Consider the following 21,746-nt stretch of genomic DNA (forward strand, 5'->3'; position numbering starts at 1 on the left):
TGTACTTACTTACATTCCCACCAACAGTGTACAAAGGTTCCTCATTCTCTACATCCTCACCAGCATCCGTTATTGCCTGTCTTTTTAATACAAGTCATTTTCTTGTATTTTATTTCTTATATTATTTTTAGAGACAGGGTCTCACTCCATCATCCAGGCTAGAGTATAGTGGTGTGATCATAGCTCACTGTAACCTCAAACTCCTGAGCTCAGATAATTCTCCCACCTCAGCCTCCTGAGTAGCTGAGACTGTAGGCATGTGCCACTATGCATGGCCAATTTTTTTGATTTTTGGTAGATATGGCATCTTGCTCTGTTGCCAGCCTGGTCTTGAACTTCTGGCCTCAAGCAATGCTCCCACTTCAGCTTCCCAAAATGCTGAGATTACGGCATGAGCCATTATGCCCAGTCTTATGTGTCTGTTTTTTGGCTTTTTGTTGTTGTCATTGTTTTTTACCAGTACCATGCTGTTTTGGTTACTATAGCTTTATACTAAATTTTGAAGTCAGGTAATGTGATATCTCCAGCTTTGTTCTTTTTACCCTGAATTGCTTTGGCTATTCAGGTTCTTTTCTGGTTCCATCTAAATTTTAGGATTTTTTTTTCTATTTCTATAAATAATGTCATTGGCATTTTGATAGAGATGCATTGAATCTTTACTTTCTTTAACTCTTACATTAATCTCTTTCTCTTTACCATCAGCCTGTGCATATGTTCAAGTCTCTCCTATTTTTTTTTTGAGACAGAGTTTTGTTCTTGTTGCCCAGGCTGGAGTGCAATGGCATGATCTTGGCTCACTGCAACCTCCGCCTCCTGGGTTCAAGCAATTCTCCTGTCTCAGCCTCCTGAGTATCTGGGATGCAGGTACCTGCCACCACACCCAGCTAATTTTTGTATTTTTAGTAGAGACGGGGTTTCGCTTTCTTGTCCAGGCTGGTCTCAAACTCCTGACCTCAGGTGATCTGCCTGCCTCAGCCTCCCAAAGTGCTGGGATTATAGGCATGAGCCGCCACACCCAGCCTCTACTATTTTTTTTTTAAAGGCCTCAACCTCGTGTCCCCTTTTAGCCACTGTACTATTTCTTTGCTACTAATGTGAGCCATAGTTTTTGAAAACATAACCTACACTTATGACTGACATTTCCTGACTAGTCACTCTTCCTTTTTTAAAAAATGTATTTAGTTATATTAAACATATATAACATTTTATAAGTGATCTTAAATTATTCTAATATCAGACAGGACAGGCTAGCTTATCCTACTATAACAAACAATCCAAAAATAGTTATTTAGAAGAGCAAAGGTGCATATTTATGTATGCTATTAATATATGTTTTTTTTTGTGGGTCATCAAAGCCTCTGCTCACTATAATCACTCAGGGCCCCAGACTGGGAAGTCAGCCACCATCTTAAGCATCACGAGTTGCCATACTAGACGAAAAGAGCATCTCATACTAGAACCTGCCTTTTTTTTTTTTTTTTTTTTGAGACGGAGTTTTGCGCTTATTGCCCAGGCTGGAATGCAATGGCACGATCTCAGCACACCGCAATCTCTGCCTCCCGGGTTCAAGTGATTCTCCTGCCTCAGCCTCCTGAGTAGCTGGGGTTACAGGCACGTGCCACCTCACCTGGCTAATTTTGTATTTTTTAGCAGAGACAGGGTTTTACCACGTTGGTCAGGCTGGTCTCGAACTCCTGACCTCAGGTGATCCACCCGCCTTGCCTCCCAAAGTGCTGGGATTACAGGTGTGAGCCACCGTGCCCGGGCTGCCTGTCTTTTTAATACAAGTCATACACATGTTGTTCATCTAGCTCCTCCCTCAAGTGGTCCAAGAGGTGCAATCTTAGGTGCCCAGAAGGCAAAGGGCTGAAAATAGTTTGCACTAATGATAGCCACAGTTATATTATGTCACCCTTTCAGGGTGCTAATTCTCAATTTATTGCGTCTACTCCCTCTTGGTGAATGGCTTTCTCATGTGGTCTTTGCTTTTTTTAAAAAAATTGCAAGATCATTTTTACTGGGCGTGATTGTGGAAGAGTTCCTACAAAATGGCTCTGCATTTGCTTCTGGTGAAGAAACTCAGGGGTTTCACCAGTTGAGGACTTGTTCTTAATGTTTATTTTGTGGTTTGAGATCCTGTATAATTTATGGTGTATAAATTCAGACTCCACATCTGTGCATCACATAGGCCTGGGGTTTTAATTTATCACTGGATACAGTGTTCCTATACAGAAGGCAGATGACAAGGTTTCTTGTGTTTTCCAGGGATAGTTTTCCTGGTACTGGTTTCATGGAGGAGGCAGGCCTTTCCAGGGTCCTTGCTTTATATGGGAGTATCAGTTCTGATTCTTTGCCTTCTGTGAACCAGGTTTCCTCCTGGTTCCTCAGTGTGGTTCCTCAGCCACTACTCTTTTGGCTCTCATACTTGACGCTTTGGTATTGAGTTCCCTCTTTGTTTCTAGCACCTAGGGATTTTAACATGCTATTACATCTGACATTAATATATGTTTTAGTGGGAGGGAGTCCACATCTAGGCTTTAGTCACTCTTGAATCATTTCTTCCCCTACCATAGTGAAGCATTTTTTTTTTCAATGGCTTCTAATTGACTTTCATTTTATCAAATCCCAGGAATTCTTTTCAGCCTCTTATCTAACCAGACTTTTTTTTTTTTTTTTGCACCATTAAGTATTCCTGAATAAACACTTCTTTTGAAGTGCTCTTCTTCCTTGACTTTTCTGATTCTTTATTACCTTGTAATTGCTTCTTCACTTTAATTCCTGGGGCTTTCCCAAATATATCCACTCACCAAATGTTGATGTTCTTCAAGTTTATGTTCTTTTCCATTGTGGTTTTCTCTACATTCTCTCTTTGTATGATCTCACATATTTCATGATTATAATTATTACCAAAAATATATTTCCAGCCTCATCCTTTCCTTTCCTCATATATTCGGTGGCCTGCTGGACACATGCATTTAGGTACCCCAAACTAAGGTTATCTAATTGTGGACTCATTAGTTTCCTTTCAAAACTCAAATTCTTTTTTTTTCTTTTTTTTGAGATGGAGTCTCACTCTGTCGCCCAGGCTGGAGTGCAGTGGTGTTATCTCGGCTCACTGCAACCTCCGCCTCCCAGGTTCAAGCAATCCTCCTGTCTCAGCTTCCCAGGTAGCTGGATTACAAGCATGCACCACCATGCCTGGCTAATTTTTGTATTTTTAGTAGAGACGAAGTTTCACATGTTGGCCAGGCTGCTCTCGAACTCCTGATCTCAAGTGATCCACCCACCTTGGCCTCCCAAAGTGCTGGGATTACAGGCACGAGCCACTGTGCCCGGCCCCATAAATTCTTTATATTGCTTAATGATACCATCATTTACCTGGTCACTCAGATAGGAAAACTGCCCTTTCATCCTGGACTCCTTCTCTTCTGCAGTCCCTCTTCTACTCAGATACCAGGACTTGGTGTTACCTCGTCAATATTTTAAATATTACACCTAGCTCCTCCCTATGTGGAGTAATCTTCTTCTTGTTCCTACCACAATACATAGTTAAGTCATCATTATTCATTTAACAAGTATATATTAGATATTATGTGCCAAGTACTGTGTGGTTGGTGCTGAGGTTACAGTTGTGACTAGGACAGCAAAGTTTCTGACCCCATGGAGCTTTAATCTGCATGTAGGAGAGAGCAAACAAATAAATATGTAATGTATAATATGATGTTAGACAATAAGCTAGTGCATTGCAGTAACATTTCGTTGTCACCTAGTGGTGATTTAGGCAATTTGCAGTCTTTGTTTATTGGAATGTGAATAAAATCTCTCTTGAAGATTCCATCTATAATTAAAGTTAAATACCAGAACTATAACTATTTATCTGAGTTTTATATGTGCAAAAAATAAATTTACTTCAATTGATTTGGAAAGCTGAACAATTGTTTCCATTACATTGTTGAAATATATTCCTTAAAGAATTTGATTGCATATATTGTTTTATATGATTGCTTTTTATTTAAGCTATATTTAGAAAATGTCCCAGAAGTGGAAATATATAGTCAATATATAATCCCCCTCAAGAGTATTTGTAATTTTCTTTTCATATAATATTTTGTTTTCAGTCCATTCTCTGAAATATCTGTGTAACCTTTCTATAGGTGTCTTTAAAATGATTAGAGTGTTTCAGGAAAAAAACAAACTATAGCTACTGAGTTGAGTGAATACGGGAGTACTTTAATCCCATCTCAGTATTTGACAGGAAGGATGTATATTTGGGTGTCTTTTTACCCATTTTATGCTGTTCTTTTGGGACTGCTACATTTGGTAATGAATCAGTCAACATGTTTCTAAAACCAGCAGCTGAACCATGTAATTAATAACTCTCACTGGGGGAGCGGCAGAACATTGATCTGGGCTTGCTGGGTGAGCTAACTACCATCACACCTGTCCCCATAGTCAAGTTCTGCCAGAAGATGGTGCCAGGTCTTTTGTGGCCTTTGAACACAAACCCGAGTCTTTCCCATAATGTCCACATCTTTAAAAGACTCTGGTAGTGCTAATGGAGATGAACTTGGCAGTCTGAAATGAGAAGAAAAAAGGATCCTAGCGTCTAATTTATTGCAAGTAAACGGCTTCTCTCTGGTTTCAGTTGTTTCATTTAGATAAATGCTTTTTGGAAGATGAGACAACACCATTTGCATTTATGAATTTAATCATGGTAGTTACAGCTTAACTGTCTGGCTTCAGTTTTGTAGAAATATATACCATCATCTACCTCTTCCCCTCCTTTCTTGATCTTGCAGCCATTCTCAGCTGAGCACATTTCAGTAGTTGGAATAGAGAATAACAGGTGTGTCAGGTTAAAATGATGATTAGAGACTTCATTTTTTCTGACAGTGAAATGTTAAAGCTCTGTTTTTGTTGGGGAGTTATAGCTGATATTTCCCACTGGCTATGGCTACTCCTGGATAATAGGAAAGGAGCTGTTGAAAATCTGTTGGAATTGCTCTATCAAATGAGTTGGAGCATAAGATAGAAATTATTCCATATTGGCCCAGGGCTGTTCTGGAAAGGCAGTTATAGCATGTTACCATGTAGCCATCTCATATGCACAAATTATGATACCAAATAATTTTGTGGCTATTCCTGAGTTATGTCCCCACTATATATACTACAACTTAATTTCCTCTTCTAAAAAAATTATTAGCTGAATGGAGAATGTCTTGTAGCTAGTTGACATGGCTAATAATCAGTTGATTTAGGGATCTAGGATAAATGTTTGTAGTCCTGTATATTTTGTTTTTAATCACATGGAATATGGAATACTGAGAGAGAGAGTTTCTGATTCAGGATCCTTTTTAATGGAGAGTGAAATGAAACTTCCCTATCTCATAGCCCTTTTAATGTTTCAAAACATACATTTTCTCATGTTTTCATATAATTGCTTAGAATAAATATTAACATTCCACACATTAGATTGTGGTACATGGCTCAAAAAGGTTAAATAGATTGCTTAAGATCACAAATTAATTACTAATCATATGCCACCCTATATTTGTGAATCACTTTACACTTCAGTTAGTAATTCATACATATCCTATTTTTGTTTCTCCTAATAGTGATAGAGCCAGGTATAGAGTCCAGTTTGCACATTTCCAGTTTTTTAGCTGTACTTCTGAACCTGGTGTTGGCAAACTTTTTCTGTAAAGGGCCAGATGATAAATACTTTAGGTTTTTCAGGCCCAATGGACACAACTAACCAACTCTGCCATTGTAGTATGAAAGCAGCCATAGATAATAAATAAATACCTACAGCTGTGTTCTAATAAACTTTATTTACAAAAATAGGGGTGAGTGTGATTTGGCTGACTCCTGCTCTATACCACTAGCTTCCAAACTGCTCCTTACAAAAGGCCTTTTATCATTCCCATCTGTGTCTCCTTTGAGTTTCCCATGTTTTGAAAGTTGGACTTTGAAACGAACTCAATATTGAATGATAATGAGTGTATACTCCCATGTTTAATTAATTAGAGGCATAAATAAATGATAACCAAAATCAGTCATAGCCATCTTTCTTAAAAGCTGTGATCATTAAGTCAGAAGTAGCTTTGTGATACCCAGAGTTCAATTTCTTATTAAGGGCATAGCCACCTAGCTGATGACTTGAAAATTATATAACTCTTGGCTACTTTACCACTTCTTTCTTTAGCTTCTATAGTGTTACATGCCAACCACAGAAAGGGGCCTTCCTTGCCATCAGGTTGTGAGATGAATTCTCTGATGTCTGCCTCTCTAGGCTTGCATCTCAGCCACTGTTTGCAGTCACTTAAGGGTTTGTTTGTCAGTCAGATAACTAGAATATAGTTGTCCCACTATATCCATGGGTTCTGCATCTGTGGATTCAACCAACTTCTATTTGCATATATTTGAGGGAAAAATAAATGGTTGTGTCTATACTAAATATGTACAGACTTTTTTCCTTTGCTAATATTCTCTAGACAATATAGCATAAAAACTATTTATATGGAGTTTACATTAAATTAGGTATTATAAGTAATCTAGAGATGACTTAGAAGGGAGGGAGGATATACATAGGTTATGTGGAAATACTGTGCCATTTTATACAAGGGTCTTGAGCATCCTGGAATTTGGTATCTTCTGGTAAGTCCTGGAAACAACCTCCCACAGATACCATGGATACCTCTTACAGATACCAAAGGATGACTGACTGGAATATATTACATTTGTGAATGTAGATTAAAGTATTTAAATTATAATAATCCCTCTTTTAAGAATAGTAAGGCTAAAAATCTTATGAGAGATGTAGAGTTTTAAATTTTGAAATATAACAAATGGATAAATAAACCAAAGAATGCCTAAATAGTCTTTTCAATTTATGTAGTCCAAGACATTAAAAAGAAAAACCTCACACTGAAGTGATCAGTGTGAGTAATCAGAATGGCTGTACTGTGCTGATAGAATTCTGGGAACAGCAAAGAAATGTGACTTTTTGTTAGACTGTGTAGTTTTTCCTAGAGAAACTATATTTCTTTTTGAAATATTGAAAATGATTTGTGTATCTCCATGACTGTCCTGGGACTGAGATTTGCCACTTGCTTACATTAGACACCTCTCTAATGTGTAGAATTAATTTCTTAGTTGGGTGTTAATTGAAATTTTATATGTAAGTAGCTGAGAGTCCGCATTTTAATCACAATAAGAGGAGTGAAATCCTCAAAGAAGCCGATTGGTCTCAACATGAAACAGTGAATGGCTGGTCTTCAGGCCTGACCTCTGAGGTAATGTCTCAGAACTGAGTTTTCAATAAAATAGATAAAGGATTTTTATTAAGTTTCCTGAGCTGGAAACACATCCATCCTCTCATTTTGCTGGACAATGTGTTTACCATTAAGGGCCTGCCCATCTCAGGGAGAGCTCAAGGCAACGTGGAGGGCATGCAACCCTGCCTCAGGGGGAAGTGAAGCTTGGCTGAATCCCAGTTGCATTACAGGTCCTGGTGGAGGTGCTGACCTTTTGCCCTTGTCCTTGGGAAATTCATCAGTTCCTAGAGCTACTAGATATTACAAGACATTATCTCATTCAGTCCTCTGACTCCAAGTAGGAATTCACTTAAATTATCTCTGGCAAAGGAGAATGTCCTCATGTATTACTAGTATAATTAAAAATTAATTTTAAAGATTTTAAAAAATTACCTGTGGGAGATTTTGTTCTACCTATTCCTAAGATCTGTAGGGATAGTAAGTTGCCTTGCTATCCTATGAGAAGTGATGATAATTAGAGCTTACATATATTGAGCATTTTTTTTCCTGCACGCCAGATACTGAAATAAAGACTTTCTGTGCCTTCACTTATTTAATCCTTAGAGCTACCCTGTGGGGCAGATACTGTTCTTGTCCTCATTTTACAAATAAGAAAACTCAAGGTCACAGCTCCCAAGTGACAGAGTGGGGATTTGAAACGCTGGCTTGTCTTCCTCTAAAAGCTGTGCTCTCGACTTCTGGGTTATTCTGCCTCCCCCAGTTATGGTACTCGCTTTGTCTTCTTATTGTGGTTCTCTTCAGGGGATACATTATTATTAGGGTATATAAAGAATTATATAATACAGTACAAATTGAGGGATTTGGAGGATTAAGGAATTAATGCTATTCCTCTGAGTCCTACCTGTTATTAATTAACGTGTGCAGTAAGTATTTACTCACATGATAAAGCTGCTATGCAAGGAAGCAGTTTGTATGGTTCTGGATTCCCCCCACCCCGCCCTGCCAAATGCCTCAATACTGCTTTAAGTTGTGCTTTGTTCTTATTATGTGGAAAAGGGGAGAAATTAGGCCAGTGAATTACCAAGCCCTCACAGAAAGAGGGAGGAAACAAACTTGCGAAAAACGATGACTTGAAATAAGAGTGTAGACCTTTATTCTTGGCCCCATAGATTAGCCTTATAGTTTTACAAGATATTTTGGGCAGGATCTTTTCTATCTGCTTGAGTAAGCAACTCCATTATGGCCTCAGTAGGTGTGTATTATGAAGGACAGAGCTGCAATCACCAAAGTGGTATCATATTCCAAGTTTTTCCTCCTCTTTCTTAACTATTGAACTGGAAAAAAAAATTAGCCACTTATTTAGGTAGTGTATGATGTAGGGTGTATATTGGTTATCTTCACAATATTTTTTTAGTTGTCAGTGTTAAGAATTGTATTCTGTTTTAAATTCTAACATCCTCCTTAATTTAAGAGCACCTTTGGAATTAACTCTTATTTTTCCATGATGAAGAAGAGCCTGAGAAAGTAGTGGAGAATAAGGTAAATTCAGCCCCCAGCCTGGCCCCTAGTTTCCAGGCTGGCTACAGTGAGAACTGTCAAGGAGATAGATAGGGGCTCTAAGGTTTCCTGGAGTTTTCAGCCATGTGTGGGCACCACATGTGGTGTGTTCAGTGAATACAAATACAAGAACACATGCTGTTTCCATTAGGGACACTTCAGACCCCTCTCTGTCCCCAGCCTTACTGCAGAGGTGGATGAGTCATTTATCATAGGCCACTTACTAATACTGACTGGGCTTCAGGCCCTGCTACAAGTAAGCAGCAAACAGTGTGACTGAGTTCTTTTAGAATGTTTATCATACTGTGATACTGTTTCTTAACAATTCACAATTCATTTGCAAAGAGGGGGTTTACTAGCTGCTTCTAAAAGGGATTTTTTTGTATTGAAAATGCAAATCTGACCATGTGCCTACCTTACCTAAACCCTTCAATGACTCATGGTAGGTAGTCAAAACCATTCAAGATGGGATCCTCCCTTATCTGCAGCCTCATCCCCTTCTGTTATCTCTAGAAAGCTTAACTGGTTTTAGTTCTCCACATATATCATACACATTTTAGCCTTTTCTTGACCTCTGTTTGTTTTGTTGACAAGGCCTTTCTCTGCCTTCTTTGTCAAGGTGAAGTATTCTCATTCTATAAGATTTAGGTCAGACATCACCTCCCTTTCCCCCAGCAAAGCTTCTCTATTTCTCTTCCCCCAGTCTGGGCTTGGTATCCTCTGTGTGCTCAGAGAATGGTGAGATGTCATCTGTTATAGGTAGCTCTGATCCCACTGTAGTGAAACAATCTGTTTCCACCTCTGTCTCACGGTATAGCAGCCTAAAGGCTCGACTACATCTCTTTTCTCACCTACTCTTGGGTGCCCAGCCCAGTGTCTCAAGCACCATAGGGGCAGCCAATAGTGATTCTTGAGTTGAATTGAACTGTTTTGTTAGCAACTCTCAGCTTCACTCAGGCAGTCACATATGATTCTCATTATATTCCTTATCCCAGTGACTTACACACCCACACCATGAGAAAGTTCATACTGAAGAGCTGGCTGGCAGTGTGACTCCCTCAATTTTCTATGATTGAAGAGCCCAGATATACAAACTGTACAATCTGTTTTCCTTCCTGAGTGTTGTCACTAGAGACACTCTTTACTGAGTGTTGTCCCTGGCAGTCCTAGCAGGCACCCAGCAGCAGCATCGTCTATTGCTTATACTTATGAAAAAAGTAGTGTCTTAGAAAGAATGCCACGTGTCTTGGTCTTAATCATTTTTCTTTTATATTTGGCATAACTGGCCAGGGTCAGACAGATCTTGCCCTCAGGTAGGGCTCTAGTAAAAGTTTCCCATTGCTTCAGTGTGTGCTTGCATGCTGTTTACTTTCAAGAAATGCATTTTTTTTTTCCTAACCAGGTGTTGGGGTGTATAGATCTTCCTTTAAAAAGCCATTTTCATTGAAGTGTAGCACATCCCCATCTCTTACTCTGTCTTATTTTTACTAATTTATGATGCTGAGTCTTCCTTCTCCTTGACATTTTTTCAAGAGGCCCCATAGCACACTAAGAATAATAGGAGCTTTGAAGTCAGAGACCTGGGGTGAAAGCTGAACTACACCACTTACTAGATTGTGGTCTTCGGCCTGTTACTTAGCCCCATTGATCCTCAGTTTTCTCATTTGAAAATGAAGATAGTTCCTTGTCATTAGGTTGGTATGAGGATTCAGTGAGATAATTTATATATGTAAGGTGCCAAATACTTGGTCACTGTGATCATTACCACACGCAGCTATGCTAGGGTCTATTCCTAGCATAGCTGCATAAAATACTGACACATGAAACAAGTAGCAATATAAGATATTACATGAAAAGTATTAAAATTAGCTTCTCAAAGAATCACAGAGTGTTATAGACCAGAAAAAAGCCTTAGAGTCCATCTAGTCTAGCCTCTTTATTTTACAGATTCAGCAAACATTTTTTGAATACCTGTTTTATGCCAGACCTTGGGGTGGTGTGTTGGCATATCATAACTCATTCAAACCTCAAAACAGCACTGATGTAGATATTTCTATTCCCTATTTTAGAGATGAGGCCAAATGATCTGCTCAGTAAGTGGAAAAGGAGGATTTAAACCCAGGTCTCTTGTATACAAATGCCATGTTCTTTCTGTTATTAAACATTGTATTCCTTCTGTTTAACAAATATGTTAATGTGTAGTATGTGTAAGGGACAATGTTGGGTTCTTAAAGATGAAGTTTTTCTACCATTAAAGCTAAGAGTAAATAATAAGAACAGAGCTCACTCTTTACTTTTAGCTTCATGGAAGATGTATACTTAAGCTTTTGAAGGATGCTTAAGTATACATTTGGATGGGTAAGAGTTTGGTAGAAGAACATAGGAAGCATTTCAGATGAAGTAATAGCATAAGTTAGGAAACAGGAAAATTGAAGACATATTCATGAATATTTACTGTTACCCTTTGATTGCAGTGAAAATTTCGTATAGGGGGCTAAGATTGGAAAGGAGCCTGATTGTGAAAGGTCTTACTGGCCAGGTTGAAGAGCTTGACCTTTGTTCTAGAGGCAGTGGTAAATGTTAATTTGTCTGTACCGTGGTAAGTCACTGAAAGCAGTCTCATTAGCTTGATCCAACATTAAAGACAAAAGTGCCAACGAGGAAGACTACAATGTTTAACATTTATTTGTGAATTGCATTTATTTTAGTGCATCATGTGAAATGCGTAGGGTACTTTGGCTAAGAACATTCTAATTATAGCTCATAAGTTTGCAGTATAGTGAGATGTTCATTTGTTTTGTGATGTTTTGGAGTCCACCCTAAAAAATAGGATTTAAGTTCTGACTATACCATTTATTAACAGTGTGACCTTAGATTCAGCCTCCTCATCTATACTGGGAAAATCATTAATATGTATGTACCTCCTTACTTTACAGAATTGGCCTAAGGATGAAATAGAGTCATTACCATGTGCTAGTAAATAATGGTATTGGTATTATTGTAGTTGTTAATAATAGGAGCAGCATACTTTTCCTGCGGCATTTTGGTTTTATATTAGTTGAAAGTCTATGATTTTGCCTCCATTATAAAGCATGAGAAACTGTTAAGATAGTTATTCAATTTTCATGCATCCGTTAAATAAAATTTCTGCTTCTAAACGTTATCAGAATCCCAAAGGGAAGCTACTGTTCCCTACCATTTGTGAATATAAGCGTGACTTCTGAAAAACAACTCTCCACAATATAAAAATGAAAGTCTGGCTCTGCTTTATCTCTCCACATTCTGTTCTAACTAGCTCTAAGGGCATTTGAATGATAACTGCTTTCTTTCTGAATACACAATGTTTCTACTTGAACTTATCTTGCTTGTAGGCGTGACACAAGCAACATGAAGGCTGGGCACTTGCAGTAGACCTCCTTCTAGGTTATGTGGATGGCCAGCTAGATCACTTTCACTTCACTGAGCTGTGAAATTGACACCAAATTGTGCCATTAGCTTGTTTCTGAAGGGTATGTTGTGCTGGATATTTTCTTCTTGCTTGCACGGTACATGAACAAAGATGACAAGATAAAAATGTCCAATAAATGAACATGAGCAAGAAAATTTAGATGTAATTTGTCATGAATTAAAAACATTGAATAATGGATCAAAAGCCCCTGGAAGCAGAGGTGCTGAGAATTCAGAGCAGCCATTTAGTACTCGGGGAAGAGAAAATACAGAGCTTTAGGTTTCTCTTTTGGAGCTTATTTGCTTTCTTTATACCCTGATAGCAAGAGAACAATTTCTGAAGTCAGTTAAATCATTCAAGAGCACTTGCCTATCAGTTCACTGATTTAGGTATAGCAGTGTGTTTTCTTGAGTTTTTTCCTTCTCTATAGTTGAATCATCCTTGGCCTACCTTCTGATTAGAAAATCAAGATACATTATTTCTCAGTAAATTATTTTCCTCATATTTGAAAGGACACGAAGGGTAGCTGTAAATGTAGTGGTTGAAGGAGGTTTCTCTGAGTGGAATCCATGTTGTCTTTATGAAAGCATTCTGTGTGTTAAAGCAGTGGCTGCTCTCCGTCTAGTCTTTGCCTTTTCCTTCTGTTCTTCTCCTAGATATCTACTTAATTCATTCTGTCACTCCCCTCAGGCTTTTACTCAAACCCACCCAACTCTGCTTATCCTCCTTCCTTACTACTTTATTTTCCTCTCAGATCTTACCATTTATTTTATAGAATGTTCCTTAATTTGATTATCTAAGTTTCTTCATGATAAGATCCTCGTTTTCCATTTTTGGGGCAAAAATACTACAGAAGTGATACTTATTCTTCTCAGTACATTTTGTCAAGAGACGCATGGTATTGGGGTGCTTCATACCTGGGGAAATGAACTTTGATCATGTGGTTCAGGTGGGGTCTGCCCGGTTTCTCTACCATGAAGCTACTATTTTTTTCTTTTGTAATTTATAAGTTATTTGTGGGGAGACATTTTGAGACTAGACTGTGCATTTTCTGTTCATTCCTTCTATATTGATGTTTTACCAGAAAGAGCTTTCCCTTTTCCACCATTTATTTATTCATTTGTATCAGTGTGATCTCATGAATTATTTTATTTCTTAGTTTGCTAAATGGGTTAAAGGACTATTTCTATTGTTATTTAATTTGATTTGCTACTCAAATTGTCCCAGACTGGGAGTCCTTTTAAGCTAATTACTACGTTCTTTTGACTTGTCTCCATTATTCTTTGAGCATTTATTTACTTTCTGGTGCAGCAAGATGTTCCGGCCTTATGGTTTGCCTTCCCTGCCCAGGTCCCACAAGCTGCCATTTCTTTAGTTAGCTCTGGTTCCCTTTAAGGGAGAATGATTTAGAAATCAAGATCTCTGTGCTAGGTGTGCTCATTTCTAATAAGGTATCAATGTTTTGGGGTCCTCTCTGGAGACTAAGCTAGGGAAAAATATATATTTATACATGTATACATGTATGTGTGTATATAGATGTATACAGATATATACATATGTATAAATGTAGATACATGTTTATATATACATGTATATATACACCATTTATATACATGTATCTGTAGCTGTTTCTGTATTATATTTTTAAAAAGTGTTAAAGATTATAAATCCTTATAGATACCCCCAATTCCAATTCAATACCACAGCAGAATTCTTTCTAGTCTTCTTCTTTCTGTATTTGTCATTCCCTTCTCCAACAGTGAGGAACATGACTTTCTGTTATTCTCTGTGTATTATCTCAGTCCTCTAATATACAGAATATGGTTTCAGAAGTACTAATTCATACCACTGCAAAACAAACTCCCTAACAAATTCAGTATTTCCTAAGGATTGTTTTTGTCTTTGCCTGAGGGCACATAGTCAAAATACTGGGTTGAAAAGTTTCTTGGGTTAGTTCTTCTTCTTTAATATGATTCTATTACTCATTTGAAATACAGTCAGATTCATTCATTTCTGTCATCTAGTGGATAGAGGTCAGGGATGCTGCTAAACATCCTACAATGCACAGGACAGCTCCCACAACAAGCAATTATTATACCCAAATGTCAGTAGTGACATTGTTGAGAAACCCTGGTCTAGAAGCAATGAGAGATGATGGGGGAATGAGAGGTAAGTCTAAAGAAGATTAGATCTTCAGGGCAGTTACTTCAGGAAAGGCTGTTACAGATTCTTAGGCAAGTAGAGACCAACGCTTGGGGGCTCAAGGTCCTCATCTTCATCAGAATATGCCCATATGTCTCTATCCCTTTTTTCTTTTTTCTTTTTTTTTTTTGAGACGGAGTCTCTCTCTGTCGCCCAGGCTGGAGTGCAGTGGCGCAATCTCGGCTCACTGCAAGCTCCGCCTCCCGGGTTCACGCCATTCTCCTGCCTCAGCCTCTCCAAGTAGCTGGGACTACAGGCGCCCGCCACCACGCCCGGCTAATTTTTTTGTATTTTTAGTAGAGACGGGGTTTCACCGTGGTCTCGATCTCCTGACCTCGTGATCCGCCCGCCTCGGCCTCCCAAAGTGCTGGGATTACAAGCGTGAGCCACCGCGCCCGGCCTCTATCCCTTTTTTCAAGTCCCATTCCTTTCTAATCAGTGTTTCCTGTGAGAGCCTGGTAGAGTTCCTGGGGAAGAAAAACAAAAAACCTACATGAGAGCAATAACCTCTCTGTGTCTGTGTTCTCCATAGGCTTCATGCTCTCATGCTAGACTATGTTAAGCCTTTGACATTTGGTAAAACTGTTTTGTTTAATCTTCCTACTGGCTTTTATGATATTTAGCAGCACCTATCTCAGGTAAGCAAATGCTCATTCTGTCTGTAGTTGGTTGCTTCGCTATATATTTTAGGTTAGTTGTCTACCCTGTGACTTCACTTCTCTGATTGATTTAAGAAAAGTCATAGATTTGTACTTTGTCCAGCTTTTTTTCTTCTTGTACGGTAGAGTGGTGCTCTTTCCAGTTTTATATTTCCAAGCTGAAATAAAAAGTCACTGGTCATATTTTAAGTTCTCAATAGCCACATGTGGCTATTGGCTACCATATTGGATAAAGAAGATTATAGAATATGTCCATTATTGCAGGAAGTTCCGCTGAACAGAACTGTTAGATAGAAGGGAAATTGAAGCAAAAGGAAAGAAAAAAGTAAAAATTCTACTTTGTTCATGATGGAATAACTAGTCTTTCCACTGTAAACAACTACAACATTGGTCAGTATATATGAAAATACTGTTTTCAGACCTGAGCAAATCACGCAGAACTGTGATCCCTGACAGAAGGGAAATAGAGCATTGAACCTTACAGTTACTCTGTTTCTACCTAGAATACTTTGCAGGTCATGTCGTAAGGAGAGGAACCTCGTAGAGCACAATGGTTTCATTGAGTTGAGGAAAAATAGATATTAGTTTGGGGAGTCCGAACCATCTGGAATTTGTGGAACAGAGACAGGAAGGGGCAACAAAGAGAAAGACCTCCAGAAATCTATATGTGAGTCCTCTTCACTGTTTGGGTGAATACTGTGCTATACTTATGTAAGGTTAGTTTCCACAAAGCCAGGCAAAAAATAATCATTGAGGGAAAGAGCAACTACCTGGGAGCTGAACAACTACCTGGGAGTTGAACAACTACCAGAACTACCAATTGGCCAGATGGAAAGACCTTGTTGAACACCCAGGACATTTAATAGAGATCCTAAAAAGGCTGTATCTTAGGACTAGAACTAAACAGACCTGGTAAAGGCTATGCTCGACTCATCCTTAAAAAACTTAAAAACAAGTCTTAGAATCGGCTGATTTGCAAGTAAATGACACAGATGATGGAATTAACAGACAAGTACTTTAAAACAGATATTATAAACATTTTCAAAGATTTAGAAGAGAACACTTGATAGAATATAAAAGAACTGGAAGCTCTGTGAAAGAACCAAATGAAACTTCTGGATTGGAAAAATACAATTTCAGAAATGAAAAATGACTGGATGGGCTTAATAAGAGATTAGATACAGCTGAAGAAAAGATCAAATAACCCAAAGATGCATCAGTAGAAAACATCCAAACTGAAGCAAAGGAAAAAAGACCAAGGAAAATTAATAAAACCTCAGTGATCCATTGGATACTATTAGGTAGACTAGGTAGACTAGCATATATGTTATTGAATTCCCAGAAAGGGAGCATACAAATATTTGAAGAAATAATGATGAAGGAATTTCCTAATATGAAAATTACATACCCAAAGAGCTGTGAACCCCATTCGTGCAGTAAAAACATAAAGTAAGTCACAACTAGGCACAACATAATCAAACTACTGAAAATAAATGATAAAAGAGAGAATCTGAAGAACAGCCAGAGAAACTACATTACATAAAGAGGAACAAAGATAAGAATGAGTACTGACTTCTCATTAGAAGCAATATAAGCCAGAGAACGATGGGATGACATCTTGGTAATGTTGAAAGAAAAACTCTCCCCGCAGAATTCAGTATCTAGCAAAAATCTGCTTCAAATATAGAGGTGTAGTCAACATTTTCAGCAAAGGCTGAGAAAAATTACTGCCAGCAGATTTGCACTAAAGAACTATTAAAGGAATTTTTTCAGTTTTTACATTTTAATCTATGATCCATTTGGAGTTTATCCTTGTGTATAGTAGGAGGTATGGATCTAATTTTTATCTTTTTCCAAAGTATTCAGTTTTCCCCATCAACATTTATTAAAATCTGCTTCAGTGCTTTGAGATGCTACCATTACCATATTCTAAATTTCCTTATGTAGTTGTGTGTGTTCTGGACTTCATATTCTATTCCAGTGTTCTTTTTGTCTGTTCAGACAGTACTACCATGTTGTTCTATTCTAGAAAGTTTATAAAATGTTTTCTTATCTGACAGGGCTAGTCTTCCTTTATAGTTTAAAAGCCTGTATTTAAACCCCATTCTTATCTAACTTCAGCTAGAACCTCACTTACAGCAGTGTTTTACCTTGAATATTAGGAATTATTAATGGAAAGGAGAAATCTGAGATTTAGAGGCCAGTTAGATTTGCCACTGATTACTACGGAGTTTTAGTGAAGGTGAAGGTAATTATTCTTTCCTAGATGGAGTTGAGGGAAGCAACAGACCCGGCATCAAATGCTAGTACAAATATTACTTTCTTCTCTGGTCTCTTCATCTTGCCTATTTTAGAATAAAAAAATAAAAACAAAACAATAAGGACATTATGAGAATAACTCAAAGAGCAGTAAAGTCTGGACTAAAAGAAAGTGATCTAAGGGCTGGTAGCAGCTTTGCCACTGACATTTCTTGTGACTCTGGGAGAGCTGTTTTATCTCTTTGGGCTTTAATTTCCCACCTGCCATATGAGAGGGCTAGATTAAACATCTCAGTCTTTCCTTTTCTAATATTATATGACTAAACCTCATAATTCTGTGTATCAAAAAGTCCCCTTCCTTGGCAATAACATAAAAGATCACAACTCAAGTTGGAGGTAATCATTAGCTGGTTGTCTATCAGTGAGTATATTTTAGGAGCTTATTGTGTATAAGCTCACATTCCCACTGGAACAATTTAGCATCACAATTCTAGTTTAGAAGTAAATTCTATTTGTGGGGCATAGTGGGGGCCACTTACCTAGTATGCCTCTGAGGGTTCAGGAATTTTACTCACACCCTTATTTCACTATGTATAGATAAACACTTCAAGGGATCTCGGCTTCTCCCTAATTCTGTATAGTGTTTAAATTGGAAGATGAGGCCGGGCGTTAGTGGCTCATGCCTGTAATCCCAGCACTTTGGGAGCTGGAGGTGGGTGGATCACTTGAGGTCAGGAGTTCGAGACCAGCCTGGCTGACATGGTGAAACCCTATCTCTACTAAAAATACATAAATTAGCTGGGTGTGGTGGTGCACACCTATAATCCCAGCTACTCAGGAGGCTGAGGCAGGAGAATCACGTGAACCCAGGAGGCTGAGGTTGCAGTGAGCTGAAATCGTGCCACTGTACTCTAGCCTGGGTGACAGAGGGAGACTCCTTCTCAAAACAAAACAAACAAAAAAAATTAGAAGATGAGGCTAATGTAATAGAAAGTAGAATTTTAGGTCCTGGTAAGCGGCGGCTCACGCCTGTAATCCTAGCACTTTGGGAGGCCTAGGCAGGCAGATTGCCTGAGCTCAGGAGTTCGAGACCAGCCTGGGCAACACAGTGAAACCCCATCTCTACTAAAATACAAAAAAATTTGGCCAGGTGCGGTGGCTCACGCCTGTAATCCCAGCACTTTGGGAGGCTGAGGCCAGTGGATCACGAGGTCAAGAGATCGAGACCATCCTGGCTAACACGGTGAAACCTGTCTCTACTAAAAAATCCAAAAAATTAGCTGGGCATGGTGGCAGGCACCTATAGTCCCAGCTACTCGGGAGGCTGAGGCAGGAGAACAGCGTGAACCCGGGAGGCGGAGATTGCAGTGAGCCAAGATCGTGCCGCTGCACTCCAGCCTGGGCAACAGAGCAAGACTCTGTCTCAAAAAAAAAAAAAAAAAAAATTAATTTGTCAGGTGTGGCGGCAGGTGCCTGTAGTCCCAGCTACTCAGGAGGCTGGAGAATCGCTTGAACCCAGGAGGCAGAAGTTGCAGTGAGCTGAGATCGCGCCACTGCACTCCAGCCTGGGCAACAGAACAAGACTCCGTCTCCAGAAAACAAAAAGGTCCTTTTTCTCTTAAGAATTTTAGTAAATTCTTCCATTGTCATTTAACTCGTGAACTATTAGACTGTAGTATGCACATTAGTTATGGCTTCTTGTGCTCTTGTAACAAATACAATACATGCCTTTGAGTGGTGTGGTGTATTGCTGGTGAGTCTGTAATGTCTGAAGAATACTTGGAATACATATGTCTAACTGCGGAATCAACCTCTGGGTTATTTTTTATCATTTTATTTTATTTTTCATTATTTCACTAGTTGTATAATGGACAGATATTCACATATTAAACAATATGGCAGCATTCTAGAACAGTGTATAAATAATGCATTAATAAAAATGTGTACATTTTGTGAGGTATAGAGATATCTCCCTGTAATGAAGGAAAATTAAAATAATTAAAATATGAGCAAAATTACATGAAGATATATGGTCAAATTTAAAAGCAGTAAATTATGAGAAAAATTATCCAGAATTCTAATATAACTCAATTGGGAGAACTTTAGACTACTCTTTCTACCAGTGTACTTGATTTTCTTTAAAATTATCACTCAAAAAAATCCAGAATTTTATGCTTAAATAATATTGAAGAATGAATAATTATAAAGCAACAAGGGAAAAGCAATTGAAAATTAAAATGGAATTTTTTTTTTTTTGAGACAGAGTTTCACTCTTGTTGCCTAGGTTGGAGTGCAATGGTGTGATCTTGGCTCACTGCAACCTCTGCCTCCCGGGTTCAAGCGATTCTCCTGCCTCAGCCTCCTTGAGTAGCTGGGATTACAGGCGCCTGTCACCACACCCAGCTAATTTTTTGTATTTTTAGTAGAGACGGGGTTTCACTATGTTGGCCAGGCTGGTCTTGAACTCCTGACCTCAGGCAGTCCACCCACCTTGGCCTCCCAAAGTGCTGGGATTACAGGGGTGAGCCACTGTGCCCAGCCCTAAAATGGAAAAAATTTAAAATTACTTAGACAATGTGATGTCATCAAAGGAACCCTAAGTAAGAGAAAGAAAAACTATTCATAAACCTGCAAGAGACACTAGTTATTTTATTTATTCATCCATCTGTTCTGTCTTGAGCCACGTACAGGATTCTAGCTGGTGTACCACTCAACTGATTATTTAATTACATTGAGTTGTGGTTTTTTTCATTTATAAGATATACATTATAGTTGGGTTCTGTTGGTTTCAAACAGACATTTGCAAAACAAATGTTAAGAGAAAGGGAGCATATTATGAGGATACATGTACCCTGGAGTGGAAATTCCAGCAAGGACCAACAGCTTTCTCTATGTGATGGACCACCTAGGGTCACTCTGTCAAGATTGCTGCTGCTTGCTGAGGATTATTCCCTTACCACTAGGCCTTGATATGAGCTCCTATGCCTGAAAGCCTGCCCCATGAGGCCTCTTTTTTTTGCATTCTTTTGGCTTTAGATTCACTCTTAACAACCACATTCTTTTAATATTTATTAAATTCCTGAAAGTAGATTAATCTGATTGGGAGCTCTTTTCGTCATTCCAGGTCACAAAATACGTTATTGATCATTCAATTGATTGGTTTTCAGTCAGATGCCCACACCTGACTCAAACAGCTGTGCTGGAGTGGTTGAAATCCTGTGGTACTTCATGAGCAGCTATGGCTCTCAGCAGGGGTGGGATGAAGAAGTGGTTTTCCTTAAAAAAGGCTGTGGGCTGGCATTTCCCCATCACTGTTTGTCTGATAAAAGAAAGCTCTAATACCTGACTTCCATGGTTGTAGGGTAATCCTTCTAAAAATTATCCACAATTCCCAATTCTCTGCTGCATACTTTCTCAAACATTATGAACTACTGTGGCCCCTAGGTGTGTAAGTCTAGAATAAGTATTTAAGGCTTGTATCAAATCAGAAAGAAAACATCCCTTAAACCTTCACACCATTGATTATTTGTTTCATATTAATAAACCATTGTCAGTTGTTTTCTTGCTGTTATCAAAGCTGGAATAAGTGTATGTTTAGATGGACAAATGACCTGATGTTTGACTTTGATTCTTTGGAACAACTGTCTTCCTTCTAGACATTTATTTTCATGGGCTTTCCTAATGGCCATGCCTGGTCTATTACAGCTGAGTTCCTGACAACTCTTGCATAGCTTCTCCTCACCAGCCATGTGTAAACTGCTAACATTCCACAACCCACATAGGACTTGTAAACCAAATAGAACAAAGAGCAGTTCCCTGCTGTGATCTACAGACACGAGCCACTCTTGTATTACGTTTATCTTGTGACTCTAGAAGGAGTTAGAAGAGTTATAGATGCAAATTATATATTTTGACCTTTTCAGGATTTGGACTTAAAATTTAAAAATAGGACTCCAGGCTCAATCCCCTGCCTTGTGTTTAAAAACAAAAACAAAACAAAACAAAACAAAAAACAAAAAACAAACCTTAGTCTCAGATGTTCTGATCTTCTCTTTGTGTTTCCATGTATTAAAGAACTTATCCATGTATTCAGTCCACGTATTAAAGCATTTATCCCATGTGTTAAAGCATTTGTTTACATATCTATCTCCTGCTGTAGACTGTTGGTTCTTCAAGTGCAGAGACTATGCTTAATTTATCTATGCATTCCCACCTTCCAGCTTCGCTTTCTAGCACAGTACCTATACATGCTAGATATGTAGTCAGTAGTTGTGGCATGAACAGATTGTTGAAAGAAAAGATTGTTGAAAGATGCTAACTTTAGAATATACCTAAATAAGTACC

The 21,746-nt window shown here is 38.5% G+C and overlaps 1 protein-coding gene and 1 non-coding gene across 6 annotated transcripts in view; both read left to right on the forward strand.

Annotated features, from left to right (window-relative positions):
* Positions 1–21,746, forward strand: part of TTC28 (tetratricopeptide repeat domain 28) — a 755,749-nt gene that overhangs the window by 451,141 nt on the left and 282,862 nt on the right. The gene's annotated exons all lie outside the window — the stretch shown is intronic.
* Positions 19,939–20,006, forward strand: LOC129468699 (small nucleolar RNA SNORD42). Its single transcript, XR_008652777.1, has one exon. It is a non-coding gene; the product is annotated as a small nucleolar RNA SNORD42 (small nucleolar RNA).

Source organism: Symphalangus syndactylus, chromosome 18 (genome assembly GCF_028878055.3).
Source record: "Symphalangus syndactylus isolate Jambi chromosome 18, NHGRI_mSymSyn1-v2.1_pri, whole genome shotgun sequence".
Classification (NCBI taxonomy): Eukaryota; Metazoa; Chordata; class Mammalia; order Primates; family Hylobatidae; genus Symphalangus; species Symphalangus syndactylus.